Source organism: Dipodomys ordii, unplaced genomic scaffold (assembly GCF_000151885.1).
Source record: "Dipodomys ordii isolate 6190 unplaced genomic scaffold, Dord_2.0 Scaffold1, whole genome shotgun sequence".
In the NCBI taxonomy this organism is placed as follows: domain Eukaryota; kingdom Metazoa; phylum Chordata; class Mammalia; order Rodentia; family Heteromyidae; genus Dipodomys; species Dipodomys ordii.
Genome location: NW_012267217.1, coordinates 55711079 through 55726895, shown reverse-complemented (window position 1 = coordinate 55726895; position 15817 = coordinate 55711079). Strand labels below are relative to the sequence as shown.

At 39.2% G+C, this 15817-nt stretch overlaps 1 protein-coding gene across 4 annotated transcripts in view; it reads left to right on the top strand.

Moving 5' to 3' along the window:
• Pax3 (paired box 3) overlaps window positions 1–15817 on the top strand; it is a 94069-nt gene that overhangs the window by 10195 nt on the left and 68057 nt on the right. The window lies entirely within an intron of this gene.

Below are 15817 nucleotides of genomic sequence, written 5' to 3'. Positions count from 1 at the left end.
TGAATCCAGTTACATGTACATAGTTTATAGAAAAGACCCATGGGCGCTTTTCATTATCCCAAGGCGATTCCTTGTTTAGAAGTGGTGATTTTATCATCACATTGACTTTCTCTCTCTCTTTTTGGTGGAGGGAACGCAGGTATAGGAGCAATGACCTGACTAGTACTGCTAAAGTTGCATTCCAAGCTATCATGATGGAGAGAAAAAAAATGTCACATTTGAAAAAAAAATGTAGAACTCGGTGTGGAATACACAGGATATTTCTATATATGTTTCTGTCATTTTTGTCTTTATAGATGGTTACATAATGCTATCATACATTTTAAAGTCCCTTAAAATATAGGAATAGATATTTGTTCATGTGTGACACTGTGTACATCATTGAAGTTTATGTACAAATTCATCACTAAGAATTAAGCCAGTACCAAATTATATCCAGTCACACAAAATAAAGGTTTATTTGTCCTGTGAGAGGCATCAGAATTTGAGGTAAAAGTAAAGTTCCTACTCCATACTCTGCTGTTGAATGCTAGGGAAAAAATAATACCTGAATTATTTCATGATGTTTAGTGGCTGTTGATTTTTAGATGAACTATTACTTTTGTTTGTTTATTTCAGTACTCAATGTATTTGTATTGGTCTTTCTTTTCTTAGGAGGGCCAAAAGTCTTGCATGGGGCTCTGTGCTTAATTTACAAATGCCAACATATCACTCTTGAGACTCTATGACTTTTGCCAGATTCAGGCTATGGATATTTAGCTGTGCAGTAGATGAGGATTTTCTCAAGTTTTTTCTCCCTGGACATTTTACTACATAAATAATTACACAGAGAGTTTTTAAATATTGGTTTTTATTACTCTTTCTCACTCTGTTTTTGTATGATTAAACAAATGGCAGTACCTGAGTTTGAACTCAGGGCCCTGCACTTGGTAGGTGGGTGCTGTGCTGTTTGCCAAGCCTCCAGCCCTTGTTGCGTATGTTTGAACAAGATACATCTGTTTAGAACAGAATCATTAGTGAATGTTTTAAAACTAATTACTAATTTGTCTGTGTTCAAGCGCTCTCGCATATGAAATAGTTAATACCCATCATTGCAATATAGAATGAATAACTGAAGTAGACTCAAGGGGAAGTTAAAGTCAGTTCAGATCTGTTACGGTCCCCTATCTGGGGGAGATGTAGCATTAGAGAGTGCTTTGCTGCATATTTCACATGTACACACATATTTTATATACATATGAAGTAAAGTGACTTTCCCATCGGCAGTGTGTTATGATATGTGTTCAATACCCTACCAAGGAGACGAGAGATTCTAGCTCCCTGTTGGATCTCATTTTCCTACCAAAGCAAGATTACTGACAGAAGAACTGGCTGCCTTCAGCTAAGGAGCTATAGTCCTGAAAGGCGCAAAGAAAGTAAAAAGGGCTTTGCCACCCTCCTGGAAGATGACCACGGAGGAAAGGATAGAATTGCCCTGTGGCCATCCCTTGCCCAGTTGTGAATTATTTTCACGTCAGTCTTCAGTGGAACACGCACATTTAGCTTATGGTTGAACTACCCTGTGGAGTGGGGTAGAGTGCAGAAGAGTTCTGTTCTTCTGTAGTGTTGGGAGCTTGGACTGGAATTAGGATATTTCTCCTCTAAGAAAGCTTTGCTTCAAATGCTCAGTGCGGAGCTTATGATCTGAAATAAGGAGAATATATTTGTTTTGTTTTTAACTTGGGATACACACAGTTATCAAAATGCCTGTGAACATGATAAAACACCTGTTTAATTGGAATGATTAAGAAAGTCCATCCTTCTCAGAAAGAGATAGGAAAATCACAGAATATATTTATGGTAAACAGTTGGAAGGTTTTTTTAAAAAAAATTCTTAACCTTTAAGGTCTCATTTTCTTTCCTTCTCTCCTGATTAAAAGCAAAGAAAAGATTAAGAGATCATTTTCTAATATGGAAACAACCATTTCTCTTTAAAATACAGTTTTAAAAAAGAACATTAGTGTAAAATTTAGAATTTGGTTTGATACCCCCCCATTAAAAAAAAGAAAGGAAAATCTTAGGAAAGCATTTTACTGTACATTTTGTATATTTGTTTGTAGCATTTTAACTATCGCTGAAGGAGTTTTAATTAAAAACAATAAAATAAAATACCTCTTCTCAGAGGCAGAATAAATTGATCAAAGTCATCTGGACTTTCTGTATCCATATTGCCCAATATTAACTTTTTATTCAAGAGGCTAATTCTTCACTCATCCTGGACATAATCCAATAGATTCTTCTGTTTAAAAATAGCTAATCAAAATGCTTTGTGACAAAGAAAGAAGACTTCTTGGCTGGTTAACACAGGCTTGAGGGAGTGAAAAATCCACTGATTTTTCAGCATTTAATGATTTAGAGGATCATACTGAGAGTTCAAATAGTATAGTTTTGTGGAAACACAAATGTAGCTTTAAAAATGTTTACCATCATTAAGCCTATTTCTGGAAGTATGTGAAGAATTAAATGGTCATAAGTCATTAGACATTATAAGTAAGCGAGGATCCTAGGTAAGACAAGAAAGATAATTACTGTACAATTTATATTGGGACATAACATTGGTTTAGTTTATTGTATACTTTCATAACTAATACTTAGATGATCATAAATGTATTTGCATTTTAGCAGAAAATCTACATATTTGTATTTTGTGAGTTTTTATAGGCACATACACGAAGTACCATAAGCTTTATCTCCTTTTTTTTTTTTTAAAAAAAAAAGCAAATTCTAGGGTCAGTTTTCAAACATATATTTTATTTGTTTGTTTATTGTGGTGCTAGGCATCAAACCCACGGCCTCACACATGCTGAGCATGCATTCTTCCACTGACCTATACTCTTAAGCCCCAGTCGTGTATGTTTAAAATCAATATTTAAGTATATTATCATGATTAAGAAAATTTTGGCCAAAGAGTGCAAATGTATTTTTACCTCTCAGTTATCATGGTTGAGCTTAAGTTGAACTAAAGAGAATTAATTGGCCCAATTAACTTTTTCTTATAAGAAAAGCAATAGGTTTCATCTTTTGGAATCATCTCCTGGCTGATTTCCTGACTAAAGGTCACTATAGCAATGTGTGTTTTTGTCCTATCTGATTTGAACACACCTCAAAGTACTTTTCCATATGTTTTCTTGTCTTTTAAACACAGTACTCAAGTGACCTGGCTTGTATTGCCAATGGTGCTTTAAAATTGAGGTGAATTGAAGTTCAGGTGTTGACTTGACATATGTAAGGTGGGGGGCATTATACCAACTTCCCAGGGTTCTGTGAGAAAAAAAATGAGAGGGTGCATGTTATGTACAAATTATATGGACCTTTATGAAACTCAAAGTCTTGGGAGGAAATGGCTCTGAACATGGAGACAGTGACCAGCCTACAAAGTAGCGGATAGGGTCTGCCCAAGGGTAGATAAAAGTTTAATTCAAGGCTTAGCAGCAACAAAGAAGATTGAACACACACACACACACACACACACACACACACACACACACACACACACACACACAGAGTTCTATTTGCACCATGCTAAAAGAATTGACTTTATAAGCAACTACTTAATGGAAAAGGTTTTTGAAAAATAATTTAATTCTAAAACCATTCACCCAGATGTCAATGGATATTTCTTAATTACTTTTCTTCCCAGCCTATCAAGATGACATTTTTCTTTCTTAGATCAACTTTGCTTTTGCAAAACTCCTCAAACCAATTTTTAATTTGGTTTTTATTTGGGCTCATTGTCTGTCCCCCAGGTTAAAGTGGAATAAACCAGTTGCTTTCTGAAGATAGGTCTCACATATATTTTTCCTCCTGTGGCTACTTAATTTCATACAGTCGTGTTTTTTCCTGTCTTCATCTGCTGTCTCTTCAGCCTGCTCTCAGATGCGTAGTTCTTTCAGCTTGTGAGATAGAGGGCGTTTTTCTTTCTTTGTACATGATTCTTTCAAATTCTCTTCCCTTTAACATTAGAGCTCAGGGAATGGTCTAGAGTGGCGTTCTTTTTAACTGAAGGAGAATCTGCAATGAAAAACTTTTCTATCTGATTTCCCTCCATTCCATCTCTCTCTCTCTCTCTGTTTTTTTTTCTTGGTTCCCAAAAGATAGGTGATTCCATTGCTCTTGGGGGTGCTGTGTGAGTGAAAGAAAAAATATCTGGGAGCCAGAGAGCTCCCCACAACCTCCACCCTGCAGACTTGCCAGCACAGCCACTGGCTAGGGGAAGGTTGTTTTCTTATCCCTGCATGCACTGCTCTGACCTGTGTCGGGAATAGGTCAGGCTGGGCCATCGCCAGTTTATGCAGCTGTTGAGGCTTAGGCATCACAGCAGGCAGCGTGGGCTCCTCAGCCGCCTGGGGCTACAGTGAACTGGTAAAACCTTGCTGGACAGTGTGAGACCTTCCCCACCCCCCATGGTCCAATACCCCCAACCCAAGGCTTTTAGATGAGAGGAGACTGCTAGATGATGTGACCCCACTGTCAGCTCCACTAGGAAGCACTTTTCTTCCAAAGATTGCATCCTTGGTCACCCACTCAAGAGAAATGCATGCTTTGTTAGGTTTAGTTTTCAAGCCATCATATCATATCCGTTCTTGAGTGGAAATTACCTTGGCTTTGTACAGAGCTCACAAGCAACACACGCAGAGACAGGTTTCCCGACCACTTTGCTTCAGTTGTTACCAGTGTTTCTAGAGAGGCTATGTAAAAATGTGATGACCTTTTCTTCTTTTCCCTGTCCCCTCCCCCTCTCTCCATCTCTCTCCCTCTCCCATTCAAGAAAAATAAAGTTAAAGGAATGTAAGGCCTATAGGCTTGGAGTCCAATCCTTTGCACACACAGAAATTCTTTCCAGTGGGTGCTGGTGATATGGATTGCAGTTCGAAGCCAACTCTGGCAGAGTCGTCTCTGAGACGCTGATCTCCAATTACCCAGCCAAAAACTGGGAGTGGAACTGTGATTTAAATGGTAGAGTGCCAGCCTTGAACAAAAAGAAAAAAAAATCCTAACTAATAGTGATCTGGCCCTGAGTTCGAGCCCCAGTACTGGTGTGCATGTGCACACACAGGCACATAATTCTTCCCATCAGCAACAGAAATGGTAGCATACGCTACCTGGCAGTTTGTTTCTTCTTTTTGTTCTAACTTTTAGATTATATCCCAGCCATTTTTCTTCTTCAGGCTCTCCCCACTCAGCCTTGTTTGTATAGCTGCATAGTATTCCACTCGTTGGCAAACTAATGATTTATTTCACATTGAGAGTGTTTCCAGACTCACAGCACCATTTGGCACACGAGTTTATTTATAAAATAAGGGAAAGGCATCTGTAATTCTGATAGCTTTGGTGGAAACTGGGTTCAGCACTGAGAACAAATGGTGAGGAAATAGAAAAGCAAGGAGCAGAGGCATGTCTGTCTGCCAACATTTGTGGTAGAAAAACAAGACACTTGTCCTTTACCATGATATGTAAGTAAGAGTTTCGAAATTACTACTTGGGGTTGTTCCATAAGCAGCGATTGCTTCTGGAAACGTCTCCAATATTCTATTGTTTCTCCAAATGGAACGTTTTCTAAATTGAAGGAGGACTTTTTTGTTTTCCCTTGTACTTATTGGTTTTGCTTTTTTTAAAAAAAATTCTCCTTTGGTTACTATCTATTTAATTTCATTCCCAGCAAAATAGTTTCTTAGATGTCTTACTTACTTTTCTTTTTGTGCTAGGGAAACTGTGGATAGTTTTATAATAATCTAGAAGCAACTGGCTATAGAGCTACAAAGGAGAAATTATCTTTCCAAATCACCGAATTAGGTTTGAACTAGTATAGTAAGAAGACGTACTCCTGTATTTCTGTTCAGAAGTATTGACCTGATGTTCTAGGGTTCCCCCACCTTTTTTTCTTAAATGATGTTATCATGATTTGAACTCAGGGCCTTGTGTTCTTGCTTGGCATTTTTGCTCAGGGCTGATGCTCTACCACTTGAGTCACACCTCCACTTCTGGCCTTTTGATGTTTGATTGGAGATAAGTATCTTAGGGATTTTTCTGCACTAGCTGGCTTTGAACCATGATCCTCAGATCTCAGCTTCTTAAGTATCTAGGATTACTAGCTACTCATAAGCATGAAGCACCAGTGCCTGGTTCTAGGAGTTTCCTGAGTTTGGCAACGGCTGTTTTTTAATGCTTATTAATTTTTTTGGGGGGGGGGAGTTTGTATCCACTCCTTGCTAGGCACAAAAGACTTTTTATGTTTTCCTGCATACCTCACTTCCCTTAGATCATTTCAGCCTATTTTCCCTTAAATCTGATGCTTGGGAGTTCAGTTGATACTGTTGAATACATGGCTTATCCAAGCTAGGAGTCAGAGTCTGAAATTAGCCAGAAAGAACTGGGCTCCAACTGTCTGAGGAAAACCTCCCCCCACCTCCCCCCCCAACCAAGAAAACCGAAGATGTGACTGCCCATAATTATTCTAAATCAAATGTTTCAAGACATCTCTTCTTAGGAATGTGCCACCCAGGGATAGGAGAAATGCATTTATTTGCGAATATATACTTATTTATTTAAAAAGAACCTTAATTTGGCTTGAGAAAAATTACAAAAACAAAGTATTCTGTCTTGTTGATTATTGTACCTACCCCAGTATGCCTAGCACACAGCCTGTCAGGTGTGAGGTAGGACAGTTCATTTTCTTCATGCTAGAATAAACACTTAGCTAGGTCCCCAGGACTCGCTTCTCATTTTCCCTCTGTCTTGCTTAGGGAAATCTCAAGAAAGAACACCATGAAGGGATATAAACAGCCCTGGCATTAAAAGCATCTGCAAAAGAGCTGAGAAGAATCAAAAGCAGCCCCCCCCCCCCCGTCTCTCATTCACGCTCTCTCCCAGCTCTGCGCATAATTTGGATTGAATCAGGCCCATAATTTGTGGCATCTGATTACTACCTGTAAAAGCATCTAGCTGTACACATAGGAAGAAAGGTTTAAGGAGGGTTAATCCTAACAAGGAACATTGTGATTTGTTTGTTAGGTTGCCCTGATGTTGTTCTCAACAGAAATTTGTACCGTACAAAATAAGTCGCTTCCAGGCCTACCCTGGTAAAGCTACCAAATTCTAGATTCGCCGCACATGATCACATTGCTTCTGAGCACACAGGTGAAGGGAGAGAGAAAGCAGGATCATTCTCCAGGGGACTGACTACATGTCAGCGAGCAGGTGTTTGTTGGAAGAGGTAACCCTTCACTTCCAATTTGAAAACTTGTAATTGTGTATGTATGTGTGAGAGAGAGGGAGAGAGTAGTTTTGAGGAGGGGACCCAGGATACCCTTGATGTGAATCGAGTACAATATCATAGAGCTACATCTGAAGCCCGAACTTGCAGATTCTTTAACATAGAAGGCACTTGTGAATTCATCTGGGGGTTGGAAGGGAAGGTTTCATTTTCTACTCCAGTTATCTTGGTGGATGGACTCTCAGTGCCTGGAGTTGTTGGGTTCTCTGTTGTAAAGTTTGGAAACTTCTAACATCCTTTCAGACAGTTTCTTAAGGAAGCCCGGGAATCCATTTCAGGAAGTGGAACAAGTTTCTCCTCTGAGTGCCTCTGGGGGACTAGCAATCCACCGGCGGTGGGTGGGGGGGGGAAGAGTGAGGGGGAAAAATATGACCTGGAAAGCATGAAGCTTTCCAGGTGTTGGATTTTACTTGTGTTGGGGTTTTTTTTTTTCCGACAGGGCACACATCTGTGGCATACGTATGCACAGCACACATTTATCAGAGGGTGGTAGAAAGGCAACTTCTATAGTTTCTTCCTAGAAACCAATGTCTGTTTGTGGTCAATGGCCTTGCCAGTCTGTGAATACTTGCTGAGTTTCTGTCTGGAAGAAGGCAAATAGAAGGCTTAGTATACAGCATCAGGTCAGAAACTGCAAAGAGTGAGGCTTTAGTGGCCTGTGTTGTATGTGTGTGTGGGGGTCTGGATATTGAGAGTGTTGCTATTAGATGGGGTCAGGCTCTAAATAGAAGGCCAGATGGCACCCCGAAGCCTGAGTTATTTGGGATCTACTTTCTGGGCGTTTCTTGGGGAAGACTTTTGGACTTTAGCTTCTCCGTGTGTCCCTCTTGCCTGTGGACAGAGTTTTATTAGACATTCCTCAACAGAAAGCCTTGGGACCTAAGAGGCTCCCTGGAGCCTCCGTGGGGATCAGGGCAGGGCTCCTTTCCTGCTCACATATGTCTTATGTTTTCTGCTTCTCTCAGGAAAATCAAAACTAGACGGCAGCAGCAGCCTCCTATTCCTAATGAGGTACCAGCATATACCTTGGTCAGATAAGGAGAAAACTTTCTTTCTTTATTATGAAATACAATGACACACATAGAACCAAATTTTGTCTGAATCTTTGTTGGCTAACTTTCCTCGTTTTATTGAATTACTATAATTTAATGTTACTATGTTTAAACTAACCATCCCCCCCCGAAATGAATTTTTTAATTTTTAAAAAATAAACAATGTTAAAAAAAAAACCCAAGTTAAATTCATTAGAAAAGGATAATGACTACCTTTCACATTGAAAGTTCTGGTCCTTGGAAAATCCTTTTGGAAAAACGAGGAGAAATGAAAAGAACTGCCCCTCAGACTATTCTTTGCAGGAAAGGATGTGTATCAGACAAGTTTAACCTTTTTTCAGCCATACTTGAACCGCTCCCTGTTTACTGCTTCTCCTCCTGCAAGATCAGGGAAATGCTTCTTCGCTTCCTTTATCAGTCGATTTGGGGACTGGCATAAGGTGAGGAGTGAGTCAATCTTGGTCTGGTTTTCTCTCTCCTTCTCTCTCTCTGCTTTGCATTGGTGTCCCTTTGTGTACTGGCACACACACACACACACACAGAGGTATACACACACACACACACACACACAGGTACATACAACATACACTTGCTCCCTCATATGTCCACTCAGCTTTCTCTCCTGAAATAGAAACTCAGCTGGTCCCAGAGGTGATCTTCCTTTGAGAAGGACTTCTAGAAGCTGACAATTTGTCATGCTGGGATTTTAGGTATCATGGAGGAAAGCTTTTGATTTGGGCAAGGATAAGACTTTGCATACCCCTGACTCCATCATCTAACAGCTCTGGTCTGCACAGAGAACAGACAAGACTGGTTCTGATAGGAGCAGGCTCCTCATCGCAGAGCCAGACCTGTGAAGACATAATACCCTACTGAGTGATCTAGGAGGAAGCAGGACAAGGTCAAGCCAAGGGCATCTTCTATCCCAGTGGATTTCCTCTACTTCTTCAGGACCAGAGCAAGACTTGAGTCCTTACTAAAGAGTAGAATAGAGAAGACAAAACCCAAAGTCCTGGTGGCTCAAGGCCATAGCCGTGGGTCTCTGGGAGACTCATATGTCTCCCAGCTCTCATGATGCCAATAGCTCCCAGGCATTTTTTAGAAGTCTGAAGAAATGAGACATCTCTGAAACAAATGCCTCAAGCTGTCCATTGCTGGCTGGGAGCACTTCTGGCCAGAAAAGTCCAGAAGCTCAAATCCCTGGATCTTCTAGACTTGGTCACATTCTCCTAGACTCTGTTACCTTCTGTTACCTTCGACTTTCAAGTACACCAGCTGGCTCTTCATTTCTTGTGTCTTACCTTATTTACTCAGGGAGCCCAAATCTGGATCAAGCATCTCACCCATGAGGTCTTTATTTTCCATAGCATGTTAGGTCCTTGTAGGGAATGCCTTAAAGAGATCATGGCCTGTGGCCTCACAGGAAGAGAAGCAATGTCCACTCAGAAGAGCAAAGCCCTCCATTGGCAGGGCCTTAGTCAAGGTGGCATTAGACAAAATTCAGATAATTCTTGTAGGTCTCCCCAAATCTTCCTGGTTAGCATGTTCCCTCTCTCTGGTCCTAGGCCTCCTCTCTTTTGGAACATGTGACTACTAAGAAAGGTGCAAGGTGCGGCACAGCTTGGGCAGGCAAAAATGTCAGTGGCCCAAACTGGCTGTCAGCTCTGAGTAGCTCCAGGCAGCTGTGCAAGGGAACAGTGGGGCCTCTTGGCAGTTGGGCAGTCAGAACAAGGATGGAGAGGGCCCCAGGACACTGAATGTTTTAGATGAGTGATTCCTGCATTGTCTTGTCTCTGGAAAGGGTCAAGATGCCTTTAGATGCTGGAAGGAAGTTCTAGAAACAGGATCTCATGGGAAGCCCATAGGTGATTGCACATTTCTGCTCCATCCATGCAGGGATCCTTGCTCCTCCTGTCAAAACTTCTAGAAGAGGCTGAGAAGTCTGGGGTTGTTGGTTAGAGAGTTTAACCCCACTTGGTTGCCCACTTTTCTGGAAGTGGAGAGTTGGAATATCTTAAGCAGGATGGTAATATTACTCTTTCAACCCTCTGATTTTTTTTCTGTGCCCAGAAAGGGACACAGGGATTACTGTCTGCTGATCTAGCCAATGGTAAAACCTGGCCTTGGAGAGAGAGAGAGAGAGAGAGAGAGAGAGAGAGAGAGAGAGAGACAGACAGACAGACAGACAGAGACAGAGACACAGAAGAGAGAGAGAGAGAACCCGATTATGGTGCTCAGTTAATTCCAAACAACTCAAACAGGTCATATATTTAGTAGTTTCCAGACACTGCGTTTGTGAAAACAATTCCTTCCTTCCTTCCTTCCTTCTCTCCTTCCTTCCTTCCTTCATTCCTTCCTCCCTTCCTCCCTTCCTTCTTCCCTTCCTTCTTTCCTTCTTTCCTCCCTTCCTTCTTTCTGTTTTTTGCTTACTTGCTTTTGAATTGAAAAACACATATACACTCACAAATTAAAAATAAACTCGTATTTGACTCAATTACAATTTTTCCACACAAGACAATTTTGTAGAAAATTTGTCAAGATTAACTAAGAGATTATTCAGATCCCTCCCCAAAACTTTTTTTTGGTAGTCTGCTATGAAATAGTTTAGAAACATGGAAAGAATGTAAGAAATAATTTTGTTATGCAGAAAACAAAATGTCAGAGCCTATCAAGAGAAGACTTTATTAAGATTTAATTAAGTTTTCTTTTAATTAAGATTTCAAAATTTTATATTTGTGGAAGAAAGTTATTTCAAATGTCAACATCTACAGTGGATGGATTTTTAAAGTATATGTTCTGACAAGAGATAATAATCCATTCAAATATTTTAGTCTTTAGTTGCCAAGACTGGATGATAAAATTAGTAATGTAAAATGAATGTATTTGGAAATTTTAGTTTTTTTTCCCTTTGAGGTTTTTGTTCATATATAAAATATCTAAAGTAATATTTGCATTCATCTTTTTGATGAATCCTGTATCTATGACTCAAATTTTGTTGAAGTTTTCTTCTGTTAGGCACTGGGGACATGTATAAGCAAATATTGCTAAGAAATGTTTACTAATCTTTTGAAATTGAAGCTGAACACTATAAAATGAGGGCATTAGGAAGAAAAACTATACCCCTTATACATCCAGAATAACAAGCACTACTGTTTACCATATGAAAGAGTTTATTTCTATTTTTCTTAGTGATTAGCCTGCACTCAGATCAAATATATTGCAATTTTGAACTTTGAATTGCAAATTAAAATTTTATTTGATAAGAGCGAAAGGCAGTTCTTGACCTTTAGATTAAAGAAGAAATCTGATCCTAGCTACTTTTAGCCAACATTAGGTTTTTTTTTCTTCCCCCGAGTAACTCCATACAAATCAAAACAATCCAAATTATCCACTCCCTTTTCCTGGTCCATAAGCAAAGCTCTGACTTAAAAATGCTACATGAGTTGGGTTCCAACAGGTTGTAAGAAGCTAAATTGGTGAGCGTTATGGCATAAATTTATTTATTATAGTTTGAATAGCAAGATAACCATATAACTTTTAAAACGGCAGGCATTTATCATGCTTTGCCAAGTTAGGAGTGGTGAGCAATACTCAAACTGAGTATTTGATTTCCTCGTTTTATTTTTTTTCCATGTTTTCTTAGGGAAGTGCTAGCCGGGATTCGAAGAAGCCTTGTTATTCTGTGTAACTATATAAAAACATTAAAACATTTTAGGGAATGCAAAAATACATATGCTTTGGGTTAAAATATTGAGACATCTTGGATATTTTAGTAACATTTCCACTCTGAGAGTAGCAAATACAGACTTAATTTTTTTCCTTTATATGAGGTTGCATTTGTTGATTAAAGTAATTTGAACATTGAGAAAGCTATATAGCTAAAGTGAGACATTTTACTACTTTGCACTGCGTTATGAAAAGAGGTATTTTTCATTTATAGGTGAAATGCTGGGGTGGTTCTTTTTTTTGTAATTGTTCAAAGTCTTTTAAAGTTATTATTCATATTAAAGAAATCGGAACCTGCAAAGGCTAAACTGAAACTGTTGAGTTCCACTTTATGGGAAAAATAGATATTTCTCTGAATTTATTATTGTGAATGACGCTTAGCCATTTTGTTATCACATTTTGGATGTTTGAGATGAGAAATTTAGGATTTGGAGAAAATGAAACGCTATCTGCAGAGCGGAACTCAGTGTGACTTACTTTAAGCAGTCTAAATATTAAGGGTTCGGTATGTTTTCTCATGAAAATCATTTTCATAATAGACTTCTCAAATTAAAACTAAAAGGTAATTTTTCCTAGGTACCAAATAATTACCAAACTCCAAATTCACTTGCAGGCATATTGCAAATTAGACCTGCTTTTTAATTAGAACGGTAGAGATTTTCTAATGAAGAAAATGAGTTGGAGAGAAAATTCTTTCATAAAGAAATTATAGTTCTTTATTATTTTGTAGTTGAATTTTTAATCTCTTACAATCTCAAGAGCTGTGAAATTACATAAAAGGAACAGTGCACTTCCTCATAGGGAAAGAATAAAATAAAAATAAAATAATGGAGAAAAAGAATTACCCAAGGATATTGTTGTAAGTCCAAAACATTCGTCATCTCTGTTATACTTGGTGTATTTGCAGATAGAATTGAATATTAATTTCATCAGACCTATTCGATTAGAAGCTCTGATGGATCAAGAGCTTTTTTTTTTTGGCATTCTTTTTTTTTCTGTTCTTTTGTTCACTTGACACACAGCTTTTCTGTGCTGGCTTTGAGAGAAACACTGACATGATCTCTGAACAATCTGTTGAGGGAGAAAGAGCTCCTCCAATCAGCAACCAGAGTTTTAATTAAATACTGTCCATCCTGCCTATCAAGTAGCTGAAGAAATAGCTCTTGGCATGAAGTTACCAATGAACTTATGCTCTGTGGTATTAATGGGGCAAAGAAAAAAGAACCCTCCCCTCACACACACACACACACACACACACACACGCATGCGAGCGTCCACCAAAATCATGTGATTAGTATTATTTTTGAAGTTAAGAAGGATCACAACCACACAGTTCTGTCCTGTGCTGCTAGACTCAGTAACCTGCCCTACAGGACTTGCAAGTTGGAGAAATTATTTTGTTTATGAATTCTGGTTACATAGGTCCTGCCAGGCTGGCGCTGGAAGAGAAAGGAAGGGAAGGTGTAACTTTAAGCACACACTGATTTGTTCTTATTACATAACAAAAGTCTATTTCTTTATCATGTTATTATTCGGTTAATAAAAATTAGCTACAATAACAGCATCAACTTTAAAACCCCTCCAAGTCCAGGGGATTTTCTTTCACAATGAACATGAATACTGTTCAGAAATACAAACAGTCAAAGGATAACTTTAGGTCTGAAAGAGAAACCTGGCAAGGGTAATTAAATAAGCCTGGGTCCCCCCGACTGTGTCATGGTGAGGGCAGTCGACATGTCATAATTAGGTTTATTGAGGTCCATTCCAACAATCTGCTTCTATTCTTCCTGCTTATTGTCCACAGCTAGGCAAATAGCCAAGGGACAAAAGGAATCAAGTGCTGACAAAACATGAAAGAGGAAAAAGATTTAGCTGCTTTTATCAAAGAAACTGAGAAGGACTTTGTGTAAATAAAATAAGTGACTGGCCATCCTGCATTTAGGCAATGCCGTTTTCATTAGAATTAATTCTTGACATATTGGAAGAGTTCCAAGGGAAGGATTTCTACTTCTGACAAGTTTAATTTGTAAATTAAAAACAGTTGGTTAAACATGAGCCTCCATCAAGAAAACTTAACCAAAGCCATACACGGTAAAGGGCTAAGCAGGTGAAAAAGAGAATGACTTTGAAAACAAAAGTCTTTCCCCAAATTATGCAAATGCTTATTACTTCATAGCAAATGTTACCCATGGAAGCCTACGGAATGATGTCTGCCTGGAGAGGTCTGTTTAGATCACATTTTCTTCCTCTTTAAGCCTCGTGGCTTGACATAACACTTGCTCCATGCTTAAAGGATGGGATATCATTGGGAGAAATGGCAGTATCATTGGAGAGGCAATGCACTTACGTTTTTGTTTTTTAAAGAACTATGACCAATGCGATGTTTGTAAGTCTACAACCTTTTGCAATGACTCCCTCTAATGTTCTATTTTCTTTCCTTCTTGTCATCGCTTCTTCCAAGCATGCATCGGATTCCTGGGGAGGAAAAGTGGGCACCTTTTCCTAGACATCAGTGCATCCGGAACTCAACTATTCATTAGATCCTCAGATCCATGTTATTTGGTGGGACAGATGCAATACTCACAGCTTTGTAGTTGTGACTCAGTGACACAGAGAGAGCGAAGACCTTCAGGCAGGAGTGAGTGCTACACAAGGCTTTCATTTAAATCTCAGCAAGGCTTTTTACTGAAACAGCTACTTGGGAAGTTGAAACTTCTTTCCTGTTACCCACCCCCCTCCCCGTTGTATTTTTTTTTTTTTTAGCTTGCAGGTTGAACCACTGAGTGAAGTCTTGTACGGGGCACTGGATTTCAGAAGCACATTTGTTTATATTTATTTCCCTAGCTGCCACTGAGAAGGTGAATAGAGAAGAAGAGAATGCCATTATGGATGATTTGTCCCTAGGGAGTGTAAACTTTATTCAGTTTTATTGGAAGTTACGTAGGAAGTAAGAAAGAGATTTATTGGGTCACTTCAAGGACTAGGCTATTTAGATTTAAAAACTTCTAATTGCTTTATTTTATCCAGACATATATTGCCTCGTTCTTTATACTAGAAAATAAAGTGGATATTTATGTATGTTATATATTTATTATATAATATATAATTTTTCTCAACTTAAAGAATCATAACAATGCTAGATAGTGGGCATGAAGAACCCCTTAAGAAACAGAAAGCCCATCCAGGCACGGGTGGCTCATGCCTGTAATCCTAGCTGCTCAGGAAGCTGAGATCTGAGGCTCATAATTCAAAGCCAGTCCAGGCAGGAAAGTCCCCATGAGACTCCTCTTTAATTAACCACCAAAAAACTGAAAGTGGAGCTCAAAGTGGTAGGATGCTGGCCTTGAGTACAAAGAGGCTCAAGGACAGTGCCCAGGTCCTGAGTTTAAGCCCCCTGACAGACGAGAAAGAAAGGAAGAAAGGAAGGAAGCAAGGAAGGAAGAAAGAGAGAGAAAGAAAAAGAGAGAGAAAGAAAGAACCCAAGAAAAATGTCAGGTATGTCCCATCATCATCTTGATCATTGTGCTCTTTATAATAATGACAGCAGCAGTATACATCATAGCCATGCTTGTGGGATGGGGTCCCTCATGACTACATGTCTGTAATGTCCTGCAGCAGCATGGCAATAGGTGGTACAAACACTTTCCTTTTGTCTCATGAAGCTGGATTTGCAGTGTCTGGAAGCTTATTCCACTTGTGGATTCTGGTAAAGAAACCACAGGACATT